The 18,440-nt window shown below is 47.3% G+C and overlaps 1 protein-coding gene across 3 annotated transcripts in view; it reads right to left on the bottom strand.

Annotated features, from left to right (window-relative positions):
- PTPN12 (protein tyrosine phosphatase non-receptor type 12) overlaps nucleotides 1-18,440 on the bottom strand; it is a 592,849-nt gene that overhangs the window by 133,100 nt on the left and 441,309 nt on the right. The window lies entirely within an intron of this gene.

Raw genomic sequence — 18,440 nt, 5'->3', positions numbered from 1 at the left:
TGCTGGAGAAACATTGGCAAGGCTGTGACAGTATCATAACACAATTCATCAGGAACCTCTGATAGAAGATGAGCGTGTAAGAGGTCCAGGGTCAATGGGTGACCGGAGTCCAGTTTTGTACAGACTGGTTTTTACTGTTCTAGGACAAATCAAGAAGGACAAAAAAGGCCTCAGGTGGAAAAGACAGAATGCGCGAAATTGCAGTCAGAAATGACATATCAAACTGGCAATGTGCAGTGAAGAAATGTATTTGGGAATGGGGACAGAGAAAGCTGTATACAATGGGAGATGATGCCCAAGGAAATGGGAAGCAATCTTGTCGGAACAAAGTGGCAGCTTTAGTTCATATTGACTAGTTCTAGGTGTCTGTCTTGTATACATGCGAAGAGGGGCTATACAATGAAGGTTAAGGACACACTGAGAAAGGTAAATCTGCTGATGGATGAAGCATATGAATTAGGAACAAAAAGACAAGCAAAGTTAAAAAGTTAAGGCTGCAGATTATAAATGTGAGAAATCAGCGTTGCAATAATACACTATCCAGTAAATAGTTTTTTTTGTATAAAAAAACTAAAATACGTTAAAAATAAAAAGCTACTCACGTAATTTTTTTTTATATAATACAAAAACTCAAGGCACCTTACGATTTTCACTCAAATTTGCTTCACCTCTGAATTAACGACTGAAGCCACATATAAGTGCCATCCCACTTCACGGAAGCTAGTTCCTTTCTGGACATTCTCTGCACCCTCTGATGTAGAGCCCACAAATAAACTGGTTGATACAGTGTGCAGATCTTTAAATTATAATTTCCTTAGATAAAAAGGAATTCATTTTACAGAACTGAAAGATTGAAAGGCAGTGAGGAATTGGAGATCTCCACCGGAAAGAGTGTTGCAGAAAGTAAGTAACTCGTTCTTCTGATGGATACTTAGAATTGCAAATTCTTCACCTTTAGAATATATACCAAAGCAGTACCACCCTCAAGAGCGGGTCTGTGAAATTACCAAGACCAAAAAGTACTGCAGAATGGCCAAAACACCCTTACCGTTGGGTCTGGTTGTCAAGGCAGTAATGCTTTGTGAATGTGTGCACGGAGGTCCAGACAACAGCATGGCAAATATACAAAATAGGAACCCTGAAAGCCAGTACAGTGGTGGCAGGTTTGGCCTTAGAGGAATGGGCTCAACACTTTTGCAGGCTGCTTCTTGGCCAATGCATTGCAGATCCTAATGCAGAGGATTACCCACCTGGACAAAGTCACGTTGTGCACAGACTTGCCAATCACTGCTCCTGGAACGCTACAAAGACCTCATCTTCCACTCGATGTTCTTTGGTATGATCAATGTAAAAATGTCTCTCCTGCTATTTCAAGAGGCGAAGTGGGCAAAGAGCTTCGGAAGACAGATGGAATGTCCAATGTGAATGGCAGTTTTCAGTACAAAGGCCTCTCTAATCCACAGCACTAGTTTGTCCAGATAGAAGGAAGTGTTTAGAGCAGGTGGACAGACAAAGCTTGAAGCTCACTCACACGATGAGATGAAGTCATAGCAATAAGAAAGACAGTCTTCAGAGTCAGAAGGCATAGAGGACAGCTAAGCAACAGCTCAATAGGGATTTACATAAGAAATGTAAGGACCAAATTGAGGCACCCAATGTGACATGATAAAGGATAGAAGGATTAAACTTCTGAGAAAACACATCACAACGAGATTTAAACGAGGACAGTTGGTCCGGTAAAGCAAAAAAGCCTGCAAGGACTACAAATAATCTTCGATAGTGCTTCCTGCAAGTCCCTCCTGGGTCAAAAACAGAAAAATAGTAATACATCAAACAATTTACCTTGCACCGAGTGAGCTTTAAAGGAGCTACACCAAGCTACAGGCTTGTCCCAGTTTCCTGCGTAACAGACTTAGAAGGACATCTTGCTGCAAGGACGACATCCACTGCTTAGGAAGGCAGATCGAACACAGTCAACTGCGCTGCCCAATCTCCATACACGGCGGTGTGGATTGCACAAGCCAAGTTGGAGGACCTTGACCTACTGATGTGACAGAAGATCCACCCAAAGTGGGAGTCTAATCGTAGACAAATTCATGCCCAGAATTTCTTGGTACCACCAGTCTAGAGCCACTAGAGTGACTTGGGCCAGGTCATTCTTGATCTTCTTCAGAACTTGGGGAAGGGGAGGCAGTGGCAGGAAGTCATACAGGAGATACATGCTCTACTCTAGACAGAATGAGTCTGGGAGAGAGCCTTCTTGGGAAGTCAATGCGCAAAATTGTTGACACTGTACATTCTCGGCATTGGCAATGAGATCAAGTCAGATATTTGGTTACATCCTGACCTTCGTGACTGGTTTGAGCCAGAGATGTCAAACTCTTTGAGGACGGTCAGCAAGATCTCACTGGACAGGTTAGGACATGTCCAGCAAGATCTTGCAAGTATTTAACAGCCCAGTAGCCAATATCAACTAACTGACATCAGAGCAAGTCTGGCTGAAGACAACAAATAGTTCCTTGCCTGTAGGTGTAGTTTTGTAGCTTGAAGAATTTTCTGGATTCACAAATAACCCACCCATCTCCACCAAGAAGATGGAAGGAGAGGACAGACAAACAGAACAAAAAATGAATCTGAAGCTGGCAACCAAGAGTGGAAGCTTCCGGGGGAGGACATACTACGTCACAGGAAACACCAAATGGGGGATCTGTTGATTCCCAACAACAAAAAAGACAAATAGAAGGACTACAAAAACAAGCATTGGAAATGCAATAGGTCTCGCATTAGAAAAGTTGGAGCTATTGGTCTTGTAAATGACACATATTTTATTTATGTGTTGGTTTTTAAAATAGCCAAATTGATAGCTTTGTCATTTACAATGCCAATAGTTATAACTTTTGCAAATGTGACACCTATAGCATTTGTAATGCAATATGTTGTATTTACGTGACTTCGATGTATTCATATTAAAAATAACAATGGCCTTTATTTTTTTATAATTAATACTTAAATAAAAAGTTATTGTAATTTATAACGGCAATAGCTTAAACTTTTGTAAATAACTTTTGTGAAGATTATGTTCAGTGTATTTTATTGTGACGAAAATCCAAGAACAGAAGTGAAATATTAACTTTTTTTGTGACATTTGTAATAAACCTTGAAACATTGAGAGAACATATTTGAACCAGTTGTTGTTGAATGGTTGCACAGACTGATGCTCTGGTGGCGCTGAGTGATGTTGTGGTGGCGATGAGTGATGCTCTGACGTTCACTGATGCTGTGGTAGTGCATAGTGATGTCGTGGTGCCCCTGAGTGATGTCGTGGTGCCCCTGAGTGATGTCGTGGTGCCCCTGAGTGATGTCGTGGTGCCCCTGAGTGATGTCGTGGTGCCCCTGAGTGATGTCGTGGTGCCCCTGAGTGATGCTGTGGTGGTGATGAGTGATGCTGTGGTCATGCGATAGACAGATAGAGTGAGTGTGATAGAGAGAGGGAGAGCGATAGAGAGAGGGAGAGCGATAGAGAGAGGGAGGGCGAAAGATAGAGAGAGGGAGGGCGAAAGATAGAGAGAGGGAGGGCGAAAGATAGAGAGAGGGAGGGCGAAAGATAGAGAGAGGGAGGGCGAAAGATAGAGAGAGGGAGGGCGAAAGATAGAGAGAGGGAGGGCGAAAGATAGAGAGAGGGAGGGCGAAAGATAGAGAGAGGGAGGGCGAAAGATAGAGAGAGGGAGGGCGAAAGATAGAGAGAGGGAGGGCGAAAGATAGAGAGAGGGAGGGCGAAAGATAGAGAGAGAGAGAGCGAAAGATAAAGAGAGGGAGGGCGAAAGATAGAGGGAGGGAGGGCGAAAGATAGAGGGAGGGAGGGCGAAAGATAGAGGGAGGGCGATAGAGTTAGGGCAATAGATAGATAGATTGAGTTAGGGCGATAGAGGCGTAGAGAGAGGTGTAGAGAGAGGTGTAGAGAGGGAGGGGTGTAGAGAGAGGGTTGTAGAGAGAGAGAGAGGGGTAGAGTGAGAGAAGGGTAGAGTGAGAGAGGGGTAGAATGAGAGAGGGGTAGAGTGAGAGAGGGGTAGAGTGAGAGAGGGGTAGAGTGAGAGAGGGGTAGAGTGAGAGAGGGGTAGAGTGAGAGAGGGGTAGAGTGAGAGGGGTAGAGAGAGAGGGGTAGAGTGAGAGAGGGGTAGAGTGAGAGAGGGGTGTGTAGAGAGAGGGGTGTGTAGAGAGAGGGGTGTAGAGAGAGAGGGGTGTAGAGAGAGAGGGGTGTAGAGAGAGAGGGGTGTAGAGAGAGAGGGGTGTAGAGAGAGAGGGGTGTAGAGAGAGAGGGGTGTAGAGAGAGGGGGGTGTAGCGAGAGGGGGGTGTAGCGAGAGGGGGGTGTAGCGAGAGGGGGGTGTAGCGAGAGGGGGGTGTAGCGAGAGGGGGGTGTAGCGAGAGGGGGGTGTAGCGAGAGGGGTGTAGCGAGAGAGGGGTGTAGCGAGAGAGGGGTGTAGCGAGAGAGGGGTGTAGCGAGAGAGGGGTGTAGCGAGAGGGGGTGTAGCGAGAGGGGGGTGTAGCGAGAGGGGGGTGTAGCGAGAGGGGGGTGTAGCGAGAGGGGGGTGTAGCGAGAGGGGGGTGTAGCGAGAGGGGGGTGTAGCGAGAGGGGGGTGTAGCGAGAGGGGGGTGTAGCGAGAGGGGGGTGTAGCGAGAGGGGGGTGTAGCGAGAGGGGGGTGTAGCGAGAGGGGGGTGTAGCGAGAGGGGGGTGTAGCGAGAGGGGGTGTAGCGAGAGGGGGTGTAGCGAGAGGGGGTGTAGCGAGAGGGGGTGTAGCGAGAGGGGGTGTAGCGAGAGAGGGTGTAGCGAGAGAGGGTGTAGCGAGAGAGGGGGTGTAGCGAGAGAGGGGGTGTAGCGAGGGAGGGGGTGTAGCGAGGGAGGGGGTGTAGCGAGGGAGGGGGTGTAGCGAGAGAGGGGGGTGTAGCGAGAGAGGGGGGTGTAGCGAGAGAGGGGGTGTAGCGAGAGAGGGGGTGTAGCGAGAGAGGGGGTGTAGCGAGAGAGGGGGGTGTAGCGAGAGAGGGGGGTGTAGCGAGAGAGGGGGGTGTAGCGAGAGAGGGGGGTGTAGCGAGAGAGGGGGGTGTAGCGAGAGAGGGGGGTGTAGCGAGAGAGGGGGGTGTAGCGAGAGAGGGGGGTGTAGCGAGAGAGGGGGGTGTAGCGAGAGAGGGGGGTGTAGCGAGAGAGGGGGGTGTAGCGAGAGAGGGGGGTGTAGCGAGAGAGGGGGGTGTAGCGAGAGAGGGGGGTGTAGCGAGAGAGAGGGGTGTAGCGAGAGAGGGGGGTGTAGCGAGAGAGGGGGTGTAGCGAGAGAGGGGGTGTAGCGAGAGAGGGGGTGTAGCGAGAGAGGGGGTGTAGCAAGAGAGGGGGGTGTAGCAAGAGAGGGGGGTGTAGCAAGAGAGGGGGGTGTAGCAAGAGAGGGGGGTGTAGCAAGAGAGGGGGGTGTAGCAAGAGAGGGGGGTGTAGCAAGAGGGGGGTGTAGCAAGAGAGGGGGGTGTAGCAAGAGAGGGGGGTGTAGCAAGAGAGGGGGGTGTAGCAAGAGAGGGGGGTGTAGCAAGAGAGGGGGGTGTAGCAAGAGAGGGGGGTGTAGCAAGAGAGGGGGGTGTAGCAAGAGAGGGGGGTGTAGCAAGAGAGGGGGGTGTAGCAAGAGAGGGGGGTGTAGCAAGAGAGGGGGTGTAGCAAGAGAGGGGGTGTAGCAAGAGAGGGTGGTGTAGCAAGAGAGGGTGGTGTAGCAAGAGAGGGGGGTGTAGCGAGAGAGTGGGGGTGTAGCGAGAGAGTGGGGGTGTAGCGAGAGAGGGGGGTGTAGCGAGAGAGGGGGGTGTAGCGAGAGAGGGGGGTGTAGCGAGAGAGGGGGGTGTAGCGAGAGAGGGGGGTGTAGCGAGAGAGGGGGGTGTAGCGAGAGAGGGGGGTGTAGCGAGAGAGGGGGGTGTAGCGAGAGGGGGTGTAGCGAGAGGGGGGTGTAGCGAGAGAGGGGGGTGTAGCGAGAGAGGGGGGTGTAGCGAGAGAGGGGGGTGTAGCGAGAGAGGGGGGTGTAGCGAGAGAGGGGGGGTGTAGCGAGAGAGGGGGGGTGTAGCGAGAGAGGGGGGTGTAGCGAGAGAGGGGGGTGTAGCGAGAGAGGGGGTGTAGCGAGAGAGGGAGGGTGTAGCGAGAGAGGGGGTGTAGCGAGACAGGGGGGTGTAGCGAGAGAGGGGGGTGTAGCGAGAGAGGGGGGTGTAGCGAGAGAGGGGGTGTAGCGAGAGAGGGGGGTGTAGCGAGAGGGGGGTGTAGCGAGAGAGGGGGGTGTAGCGAGAGAGGGGGGTGTAGCGAGAGAGGGGGTGTAGCGAGAGAGGGGGGTGTAGCGAGAGGGGGGTGTAGCGAGAGAGGGGGGTGTAGCGAGAGAGGGGGGTGTAGCGAGAGGGGGGTGTAGCGAGAGAGGGGGGTGTAGCGAGAGAGGGGGGTGTAGCAAGAGAGGGGGGTGTAGCAAGAGAGGGGGGTGTAGCAAGAGAGGGGGGTGTAGCAAGAGAGGGGGGTGTAGCAAGAGAGGGGGGTGTAGCAAGAGAGGGGGGTGTAGCAAGAGAGGGGGTGTAGCAAGAGAGGGGGTGTAGCAAGAGAGGGGGGTGTAGCAAGAGAGGGGGGTGTAGCAAGAGAGGGGGTGTAGCAAGAGAGGGGGTGTAGCAAGAGAGGGGGGTGTAGCGAGAGGGGGGTGTAGCGAGAGAGGGGGGTGTAGCGAGAGAGGGGGTGTAGAGAGAGGGGGTGTAGCGAGAGGGGGGTGTAGCGAGAGAGGGGGGTGTAGCGAGAGAGGGGGTGTAGCGAGAGGGTATGTAGCGAGAGGGGGTGTAGCGAGAGGGGGGTGTAGCGAGAGGGGGGTGTAGCGAGAGGGGGGTGTAGCGAGAGAGTGGGGTGTAGCGAGAGAGGGGGGTGTAGCGAGAGAGGGGGGTGTAGCGAGAGAGGGGGGTGTAGCGAGAGAGGGGGGTGTAGCGAGAGAGGGGGGTGTAGCGAGAGAGGGGGTGTAGCGAGAGAGGGGGTGTAGCGAGAGAGGGGGGTGTAGCGAGAGAGGGGGGTGTAGCGAGAGAGGGGGGTGTAGCGAGAGAGGGGGGTGTAGCGAGAGAGGGGGGTGTAGCGAGAGAGGGGGGTGTAGCGAGAGAGGGGGGTGTAGCGAGAGAGGGGGGTGTAGAGAGAGGGGGGTGTAGAGAGTGGGGGGTGTAGCGAGAGAGAGGGGTGTAGAGAGAGGTTGGCGCCACATCCTCTCCTTGAGTTGAGAGATTTTGAATTCTGAGACTTTTGAGCATCCACACAGCAGCCCGGCAGGCCCAGTGATTGGAAAAGGGGATTACCCAAACTCAGACCCTTGTTCTCCTAAGAGAATAGACCCAATGTGTTGCAGAATTCTTCTTCTGTCTTTATTAATTAGGGGTTGGAGGTAAAGCAGACTGCACGAGGTAAACAGTGAAGCTTTTACCACCATGGAAGCCCGTCCCCTCCCTCTTGTTCCGGCCTATAGACATTTGGGGTGCCTGGAGTGCTTTTATTTTGTTGTTAACACTCACCTGACAGGCCCTCCTGCAAAGCCCACAAATCTGTCAAGACAGTCAAGTGGGAGCCCTTCTCTGAGCTGCGCCCCAGATACAGGCCAGAGCCTAGCAGTTAGAATCATACCACGGGTACTTTCCCCTTTGTGGGTGAAATAGCATAAATCATGGGTCATAATTCGCCTTGTGGTAATTTAATTACCGCCGTGGGTATTACCGCTGCCAGCCGGGCGCTCTCATGAGGTCTTTCAAAGTAAAAAGCAAAAACTCCGGGAGTGTCTTACTGTGCACAAAGAAAAATGCTATTGATGCTGACTGACCAAAGTTTACTGTTCAAACCCAAATCCTATAACTCATTTTATTGGTACAGATTTAACATGGAAAAATATATACACCTAGCATACAAACTTATGGAAAAGAAAAACTAGGGCTGAGTGTACATGCACGAAAATCAAACGTGCCTCCACCACAATTACAAAGGCTTTTACATTTCAAGTCCTTAAGAACTGAGATGCACGGGCGGCTGCAAAAAGGAGCCGTGTCCGACAAGGCACTGCATGAGGTAAACAAACTAAGAGTGACTGATGCCCATAAACACAGTCCCGCCCGCCTTTGGCAGGAGGAGGCAGGCCAAGGTTACATAACGGATGATGGCTTTTCACCGTACACGTGGCCGGAAGCCCTGAACGTCCCGAGGGCTATGACTCGAATGTGTTTGTCAGCTGCTCAGTGTGCAAGCAGGGGTACTCCGGTAACAGAGATATCAGGCTACGGGCGACAGCCATCTTACAATCAGAAAAGAATTGCCAGTACTGATAACGCCGCAGTAACATGAATTCAGACACAATCCTTGAGAAAATATTCAAGACTGGGGGCTAGTCAATAGCTTTTATTCTAGTTTCTGACTTTATCAAGAGATACTTTTTTCATATTCAAAAACAAACATGTAAAACACATTTATCAAAAAAGTCAAAATAGGGGGGAATCATTCATCATATCAATCATATCACAACCATACAACATGCAATCATTCATGAATGATTGCATGTTGTATGGTTGTGATATGATTGAGATTGAGTTGATAAAGTCAGAAACAAGAATAAAAGCTATTGACTAGCCCCCAGTCTTGAATATTTTCTCAAGGATTGTGTCTGAATTCATGTTACTGCGGCGTTATCAGTACTGGCAATTCTTTTTTGTTATGTTCTATGACGGCTCAGCCATACTGATTAGAGCCAACCCTTAGTTGTTTATTGATCTTACAATCAGGGCAATGCATGTATGAATGAATGTCTTTTATATAGCGCGCGGATGCTCAGAGTGTCCCGGCGCTCGGCATAGAGGTACAGGTGAGGGGCAGAGTCCCCAAAGGTGTCCCAGAGTCCGCAAAGCTTAAAAAATGCGTCTTCTGGGCCTTATGAAGAGAGTTTCCTCGGGAATGAAATACAGTACGCAATGAACATGGGCAGAAAGCAGACGGATCTACTGTGCGTGTGCTAAAGAATTCTTCGTGTGGTACAGGTCGGTGTTTTCTTCCAATGTTGCCGTGGATACGCAGTTTTATTTTGGGCTCAGCGATTTCCGTTTTCATTGTTGCATGTTAAACCAGAGGGATGGTTAAGAGGAATGGATAATAAAGGCAAACCGCTCTTGCCTCCGATAGGCTAAAATCTGCCACAAAGTATTGGTGACAGTCAAGGAGCGCTGGCACTTGTTCATAGAATACACTTGGAAGTGCAACAATAACAGTCAACGTGAAACAAGATAATACATCAAATACAAAACAAGACGGAGGGCATTGCTGTGGGGAGGGGGGAGGAGAAATGCGGCACGGCCGCAGCAGGGGGCGGCGGGGAGAGCGGCGATGAGGGTGTTAAGTAGCAGGGGCCTTTGAAGTGAAGCTAAGCTTCACTTCAAAGCTGTGGGAGGAGTGCTGTTAAGGCAGAGCGCACGCTGGGGAAAGCTTGTGGGGCGGAGCGGGAAGAGCTGCTGGGGAACAGATGGCTGGCATTTGATGCTGTGCACTCGCATTTTAGGTCAATGCGCTTGCGCATTGACCTAAAAGCGCACGGGCACAGCACCAAATCGCCAGTTGGGTAAAGTCTGTTTAAGTGCCTATAGTCTCGCTCTGCTCAATTGGCATGCGCATTGAGAGGCGAGACCTAAAAAGTGGCGAATTCCAGACCCAACCTTTAGATAGTCGAATACTACACCTACAGGTAAGAAACTATATACAGCGTGAACCTTTTCTTTATTCACATGCTGTGCATCAATTTTGTAGTAGTTTTATTAGTTTAGCGTAGGTTGGGTTGTAGACATACTTAGCTTTGTAAACAAATGTTTCAACACTTTTTGTCCCACTTTAGCTTCCATGTACATTTGAATGCCTAGGCAGTAGTGTTTTGTGAACGTTTGTAGGGATGATGACTTTGCTGCCATAACTTGTAAAGATGTATTTGCTAGACGGGGAATGGTTACTCCTTTTTCCTTGTTGCGTTTGCCGATGGGGATACGTTTAGTTTCTACGCTGCACTTGTGGCATAGCTGAGTAGTTTGTGTGATCCATCTGGCAATTGTGCCCTTAGTTTCAGCTATTCCCATATTGTTGACTGCAAACAAGACAAATAGTTGCTTAGTCTTCCTGCTGGTATGTCTTTTCTGTGAAGTACATTATGGCACATTTTGCGCCCTGCGTGTGTAACGCCCTCTCTGCTTGAATTTTTGGCTGTTGGTAAAAAAGTGGAATTTGTATTGTATGATCTATGTTGAGTCAAGTGTGAAAATGTCTTGGGTAAGAATTATGGATCAGTCCTCATGACAATCCGGTCTTTGTAAGGAATATACTTCTTACCAGTATGCATCTGTTCTTGGCATAGAGGGCTACAGAGTGGTACATTATGAATAGATCGCCATCTGGTGTTGGGCTCGGATGATTGCACTTGTTTTTCTCTTGAAGTCTTTTGTAGTCACAAGGCAGGTGACTCCTTCCTTGGGTGATACTGCGCATGGGCATCAGCTCCATCCTTAGATTGTTTTGCCATAGTAGGGTTAGATGGAGTAGTACGATAGAATACAGAAAGAGATGCCCATGTAAGTGTATCTAAATAAGATAATGTTGGAACAGACACAGGTTTCCGGGGAGGCAGGAAGGGTATGTACCACTCTGCAGCCCTCTATGCCATGAACAGATGCATATTGTTAAGTAGCATATTCCGTCCGAGGCATATGGGCTGCAGATGGTACATTATGAATAGATTACACAGCAGTTACCTCCCTAGCGGTGGTCACCAGTGTCTATTGCAACAGTTTGAAATAAAGTTTTTAATACAGCCTGGCCCACATTTGCTTGTTGTCTTGCCTGCACGGCAACACAGTGTTTTGTGAAGCTATGCGGTGTAGACCAAGTTGCTGCTTTGCATATGTCATCTAGGGGAATGTTCCCTAAGAATGCCATAGATGCACCTAGTTTGCATGTAGAATGAGCTCTAGGGGGAACAGTTAGTGTTCTTTTTGCCTTTATGTGACATATCTGTATACATTTAACAATCCACCTGGCAATACCTGCTTTAGATATAGGGTTGCCTTTATGTGTAGGGGAAAACGCTACAAATAGTTGTTTAGTTTTTCTGAAAGTTTGTGTTCTTTCTATGTAATATAATATTGCCCTTTTGACATCTAGTGTATGTAGGGCCCTCTCTGCTACCGTCTGTGGCTTTGGAAAAAAGACTGGTAGTTCCACTGGCTGATTGATGTGGAATGCTGAAATTACTTTAGGCAAGAACTTTGGGTTTGTTCTAAGAACCACTTTATTCTGGTGTAACTGTAGAAATGATTCTTGTATTGTTAATGCCTGTAACTCACTCACTCTCCTGAGGGAGGTAATGGCTATAAGGAAAGCCACCTTCCATGTAAGAAATTGTATTTGACACCTATGCATAGGTTCAAAAGGTGGTCCCATTAGTCTGGTGAGTACTATAATGAGGTTCCAGACTGGAGAAGGTGGTAGTCTTGGTGGAATAACTCTTTTGGGGCCTTCCATGAAAGCCTTGATTGCGGGTACCCTAAACAGGGATAAATGTTGCCTGTTTTGTAGGTATGCTGCTATAGCTGCAAGATGTACTCTAATGGAGGTATAAGCAAGGTTGCGTTGCTGTAAGTGTAGTAAGTAGCAAATAATATTTTGTGTAGATGCGTCCAGAGGGTTGATGTTGTTACTTTAAAGTATACAGCAAACCTTTTCCACTTTGCTGCATAGCAGGCTCTGGTGGTGGGACGTCTTGTTTGTTTAATAATTTCCATGCAGTTTGGAGGTAAATTTAAGTATCCAAATTCTAAGACCTCAGGAGCCAGATCGCTAGGTTCAGTTGTTTGGGATCTGGGTGCATTATTTCTCCATGGTTTTGTTTAAGGTGACTGGGTGAGATTCTTAATTTTTGGTGTGGCACCTGTGAAAGTTGTAGAAGCGTGGTGAACCACGGCTGCCGTGCCCACGTGGGTGCTACCAATATCATGGTCATTGAATGTTGTTGCAGTTTTCGAACCACTAATGAAATTAGTGGGAGAGGGGGAAAAGCGTATGCAAATTTGTTGGACCAATTTATCCATAATGCATTGCCCTGCCCTGCGACAGGTGGTGTGGGTATCTGGATGCGAAGCTTTGGCATTTTGCGTTCTAATGAGTGGCAAAGAGATCTATCTCCGGTTGTCCCCATATTTGGAAGAATGGCTGCAGTATTTGGTTGTGCAGTTCGTATTTGTTCTGACGCTCTGCTCAGGATGTCTGCTATCTGATTTTGAACTCCTGGAAGGTGTTCGGCTAACAGATAGATGTTTTGAGGAATGGCCCATCTCCAAATTTCCTGCGCTAGTCTGGATAGTTGGAGAGCGTGTGTCCCCCTTGTTTTTGAATATAATACATTGCTGTCATGTTGTCTGTTCTGACCACGACTGCTTTGTTGAGAACATGCATTTGAAAAGCTTTTAATGCTAGAAACACTGCTAGTAGTACTAGATGATTTATGTGCAGTCGTTTGTGCTGTACACTCATTCTCCCTTGTACTGTGTATCTCTCCATATGAGCTTCCCATCCGGTGAGCGATGCATCCGCTGTTAGCATCACTTGTGGAATCGGCTCTAGGAACGACCGCCCTTTGGAAATGTTTGCTGTATTCCACCACTTCAGAGAGCGATGCGTGCGGTCGTCTACCAACACCAGATCTGTAATCTGACCTTGAGCCTGATTCCACTGTGTTGCGCTAGACATTCTTGAAGCGGACACATTTGTAGTCTGGCATATGGGATTAACAGTATGCAAGAGGACATCATCCTTAATAACTGCATGAACACTCGAGCTGCTAATGAGTGTTGCAGTTGAAATCTTTGAATTAGGGTAATCATTGTCTGAATCCTGACTGGATTGGGGTATACTATGGCCTTTTCTGTATTTATAGTAGCCCCTAGATATTGTTGAACTTTGTTTGGTTGCAGGTGGGATTTTGTGTAGTTCACCGGAAACCCTAGCTGGTGCAGCAGTTGAATTGTCTTTTGTGTGTTTTGAAGACATTCTTCTTGTGACTTGGCCTTTATTAGCCAGTCGTCCAAGTAAGGGAAGACATGTATTTGCTGTCTTCTTCTCTGCAACCACTGCTAGGCATTTTGTGAACACCCTTGGTGCTGTTGTGACTCCAATCGGAAGGACTTTGAATTGATAATGTCGTCCTTCTATTACAAATCTGAGGTATTTTTTGTGAGCTTTGTGAATTGGGATATGAAAGTAGGCGTCTTTTAGATCAAGTGTAGAAAGAAAGTCCCCTTTCTTCAGTAAAGGAAGTACTTGTTGGAGCGTGACCATGTGGAAATGTTCCGAATTTATGTATGCATTGAGAGGTCTGAGGTCTAGTATTGGCCTTAGAGATCCGTCTTTTTTGGGAATTGGGAAGTATAGAGAGTATACTCCTGTTCCTTGTTGATGTTGTGGAACCTCCTCTATCACATGCTTTTGTAGCAGCGATAGTACCTCCTGTTTTAATAATGTCAGATGATCTTGACTCATTGGACGCTGTCTGGGGGGGATGTTTGGTGGGGTAGCAGTGAGTTCTAAGCAATAACCATGTTGGATCATTTGTCTGATGTGATGTTTTCCCAGACAGGCAGGAACTGTGATAAGCGTCCCCAGACCGGTGTTGCATGGTCTGGGGGGAGCTGTATGAAGTCACTGTTTTGGGGTAGGAGAGTTGCGGTTGTTGTTTCCGCGACCTCCACCCTTGTTGTTGTTACCTCTGTAACTGCCTCTTGAATTACCTTTAGGGGATGTTGGTGTAAAAGAGGTTGATTGTTGGGTTGTGCCTGTATTTTTTGATCCGCCTCTGTAGGTGGATCTACGAAAGAAACCGCTCTGAGATGGCTGTTGCAATGCTCCCATTGACTTGGCCGTTTCCGTGTCCTTTTTCATTTTCTCTAACGCCTCATCTGTGCTTGAGCCGAAGAGTGCTTTCCCATCAAAAGGCTGGTTCAATAAAGAAGTTTGTACCTCCTATTTGAACCCTGAGACCCTAAGCCATGCATGTCTTCTTAACACGATACTGGTGTTTATAGATCTTGCCGCAGTGTCTGCTGCGTCTAAGGCGCACTTAAAGGAAGTGTTGGTTATTATCTTCCCTTCTTGTATCAGCTGCTCTGCCATTTTTTGATGTTCCTTAGGGAGATGTGTAATGAGTTTCTCTAACTCATCATAATGAGCTCTATTATAGCGTGCAAGTAGCGCTTGAGTATTTGCTATGCGCCAGCTGTTTGCTGCTTGAGATGCTACTCTCTTGCCAGAGGCATCTATTAACTTAGACTCCTTGTCAGGAGGAGGAGCTTCACCTGTTAGTGAGTTCGCCCTTTTATGAGCATTTGAGACTACTAACGAGTCCAGAGGTATTTGGCCCTTAATAAATACTGGGTCTTTTGGGGCTGCCCTATACTTTTGGTCAATTCTTGGGTTTAACACCCTAGACCTCACAGGATCTTTAAATATATCTGATGTGTGAGTGAGGAGACCTTTAGGCATTGGTAGGGTCCCTGAAGAGGTTTGTGCAGCTGGTAGTGTTTCTAAAAGGAAATCTTCTACCTGAGGTTCAGTATGTAAATCTACCTAGTGGAATTTTGCTAACCTATTATTCAATTGTGCAAAACCCGAATTATCATCGGGGGGGGGGGGGGGGGGAGGTTTTTGATACAGATCAGTGTCATTATCATTATCTATCACTGCATCATAATCTTCCCATGGGTCTGTGTCTTCTGGGATAATATTGTTATCATCCCGAGGAAGGTCCCCATCCCCTTTGTCCCTTTCTACATCTAAAAGGTCGAGAGATAGCTGGCAGAGTATGAGGAAGAGGAGAAGAGGGTATGTCCATAGGCTGTGGAGAAAGGGGAGGAGTTGTATTTGTCCCCATTGTTCTCTTCTTGGGAGGAGGAGCTTTCCCCTCCAACGGTTCAGTCTTCCTCCTTTTAGGTGGTTTTGCCATCACCTTGCCAGTTTGTGGATCAATGAACAAAGTCTTTTGTTTTGGATCTATCTCCTGCTCCTGTGTCGGTACCGAAGCCTTTGGGTCCAATAGGTGCTTTTGCTTCTGTGTCTCGGTGTTATGTGTTTTCGGCACCGAGAGTTTGCTCGAGTGTCGAGGGAGTCTTCGACGTCGAAGCATGTTTGCGTATCGACATGGAATGTCTCGACTTCGAGCTCTCTTTGGTATGGAGCTTCGGTGTCTATGTCGATGTCGACCGTTTCTCGGATATGACATAGTGAGGGACCCAGTGTTTCGGTTTCGTTGCCGAGCCAGAAGGCAGGGCGTCGGAACTTTCTTCGGTTGTCTGACCGGGCTCGAAGGCGGGGTCAACACCAATCAGGGTTGGTTTTTTGGTAAAGGGACGTCGTCACTCACGGTTTGATTAACGTCGACTTCTTGACATCAGACTCGTCCGCCTCTGACCCAGACTCGTCCTCATCTTCTTCCTCCTCGGAGTGTTCAACCTCAAACAGTTCTGGGATTGCATTTGACTCCACCCACGATATCTCGTGTCTTCGGGCTCGACGGTTTATAATCGTCGACTTGGGAGGAGAAAGCTGCACAGGCTTCACAATCCCTGGATTCGTGGTCAGGTGACAAACAGAGGTTGCACACCTCGTGTAGGTCCTTGTGTGGGAATTTAGCACCAGACGTTGGACATTTCTTGAATGGAGTCCTTTCCATGGACTGCGGGCTGGACTACGTCGAAATAGGCCTCTCGGTCCCGTCGACGTAGAGTTAGAAATCTTCGGTGTTGACGTCGAAGCGCGTCGAAATGGGAATGAACTTGCGTTCGATAAATACCGGCGAATTGGGAAGGGAATATGCACCGAAATATAACTTTTTCTCGAAGTTAATCTGGAGCGCTTCGATCCTCATCCGAACCCGATGGCGGAGAAAAACAATCTAAGGATGGAGCCGATGCCCATGCGCACTATCACCCAAGGGAGGAGTCACCAACCTCGTGACTACAAAAGACTTCTCCAAGAGAAAAACAAGTGCAATCATCCGAGCCCAACACCAGATGCCGATCTATTCATAATGTACCATCTGCAGCCCATATGCCTCGAACATATGGTTCTTGAATTGCGAGTGCTTGTATTTTGCTCTCACCCTGCAAAGAGGTGTTATGGCCACCAGGAATGCGGTCTTTAGAGTGAGCATATTTAATGTGGCTTTGTGTAAAGGCTCAAAGGGTGCCTTTATTAACTGAGTGAGTATCATGTTTAGATTCCATGTGGGTACAGGTACCTTTCTTGGCGGTGCAATTCTTTTTGCTCCTTCTAAGAACCATTTTATTACCAGAGTTGTGAAGAAGCTTCTGCCTATGTGACCTCTTGTGTAGGCCACTATTTCAGCTAAGTGTACTTTCATATAATGCATGTTAACTTTCATTCTAGTAAGTATCTAAGATATTTTAACACCATTGCGTCCTTAGTGTTTTTCCTTAATAATCAATTTTAAGGCATCATAAAGAGTATCTCTTACATTTTGCAATGTAGCACTTCCTTATTGTTGGCTTTCTTGCTGCTCTAGCAAGTAGGCATCCTTTAGCTCTATGTGGTCATGGAATTGTGGGGTGACCTCCTGCAAGGTTGTCATTCCGAATCTATGGGTTTTTATAAACTGGTTTATGAATCGGAGGTCTAGAATTGGGAATAGAGGCCTGTCTACCTTTGGTATTCAGAAATATGTTGAGTAATTTCCTTTGTTGATCTGTTCTTGACACCTTGTCTATTGCTCATTTTTTTCCAGCAATTCCTCAACCTCCTTCAGTAGACGTCAGTTTTTTTTCCCTTGAATGAAATGGACCTTTTTTGGCTGGAGGACAATTCTATGCAATATCCAAACTCTATGATGATTAAGACCCATTTATCGGACGTGGCGGAAATATGTTTATTCGATTATTAATCAAAACCCATAATCGTACAGAGTAAAACAGCGAAGCATAAAACACATATGTCAGAATAAAAAGCAAATAAAAGTATTACATAACCAGATACAAACTGATTAAAACAAACTTAAGTCATAAGGAGGCATATAGTATGCCTGTGGCGTGCTATTGTCACAGAGGCAAATTAGTATAAAGTTGGGGATCATGCTGTTCAAGTGGAAAACATTGCCTATACTGTATTGCAACCAGCTGAAGTTTGGAGAGCAAGTAGCTCTCCCAAGGGCTTCTGACTTGGGAGAGTTAATACTCAAGGCCGACAAGGGTTTCAATGATCTTGCAAGCTCTCGTCATTGGCTTTTCCAGAGCCACAGTTTCCATCCTCTCTGTAGCCTGCCTGGAAAACAACTTCTTCCCATCACTTTTGATAATAAACTGGGGAGAAAAGTACAGTTCTGGATATCCCAATAAAGCAGATACATTTTTAAAATAGGGCAGCATTGGGATTTTATACCCATAGTCACAATCCAGCCAATCTTTGATCACTTACCTATTAAAAGCTATGTGTTTCCCGCTGTGTCTATCCACAGAAGCATTGAGGGTAATTTTACATAGCCTTTATCATAACCCAGGCACAGCTCATCGTATACAAAGGAACTGGTACTAGCTGGAACCACTAAGTGGTTTCCTATAAAATCAGTTCTCCTCCTGTTGTATTCTCAATCAATTGAGTTACCCCCAAATGGTGACACCATATGCGAGAACAGGAGGGCATTTCATTCTGTAGATTTAAAGCAGCGGGACAATTGATTTGCTACCTATCGTTGATTAGAACCTAAAAAGAGAACAGCATGCTTGGTTAAACGGCAGACTTCTGTTGGCCAGACAGGAGATCCAATAATTTTGTTGGTCGAAGGTAATGCCCAGATAGGAAAAAGCACTTACCCCTGTAATGAGCTTCCCTTTCATTGTTATTGGTATCATTTTGAAGAACTGCCTCCCACAAAACATGCAATGGGTTTTGGCAATATTAGTGCCAAGATGAATCTCGTTCATAAATGTAACTAACAGGTCCCTTACATCGCTCAAGTTAATATTGTATCATCTGCGTATAGCAGAGCCAGGACAAAAGAGGTGTTAACCTTAAGCATGTCCATCCTATGTATCACCAGAAAATTATTTAGACCATTTATATACAACAATATAAGAGGGGCCATGACACATGCCTGCCTGACCCTACAAGGGAGGCTAAAACAATCTGTATACACCCCCTGTCATATCTAACAGAAGTAGCAATATTTGTGTGAATTGCACGTAGGAAACCAATGAAATCTTGGGGCATTCGTAGGTCGTTTACTCACATAAGATCAACTGGACCCTGAAAGAGGGAAAAGCAGGCCAAACCTATATTATCTTCCAGAGGTATCCAAAGAGACTGTAGTAGACAAGTGACTCACCTATCGTGACACTTCATAA

The sequence above is a fragment of the Lissotriton vulgaris genome, chromosome 1_1 (assembly GCF_964263255.1).
Source record: "Lissotriton vulgaris chromosome 1_1, aLisVul1.2, whole genome shotgun sequence".
NCBI classification, from domain to species: Eukaryota; Metazoa; Chordata; class Amphibia; order Caudata; family Salamandridae; genus Lissotriton; species Lissotriton vulgaris.
Note: the sequence above shows the minus strand (reverse complement) of the source record. Positions and strands in the feature narration are given on the sequence as shown.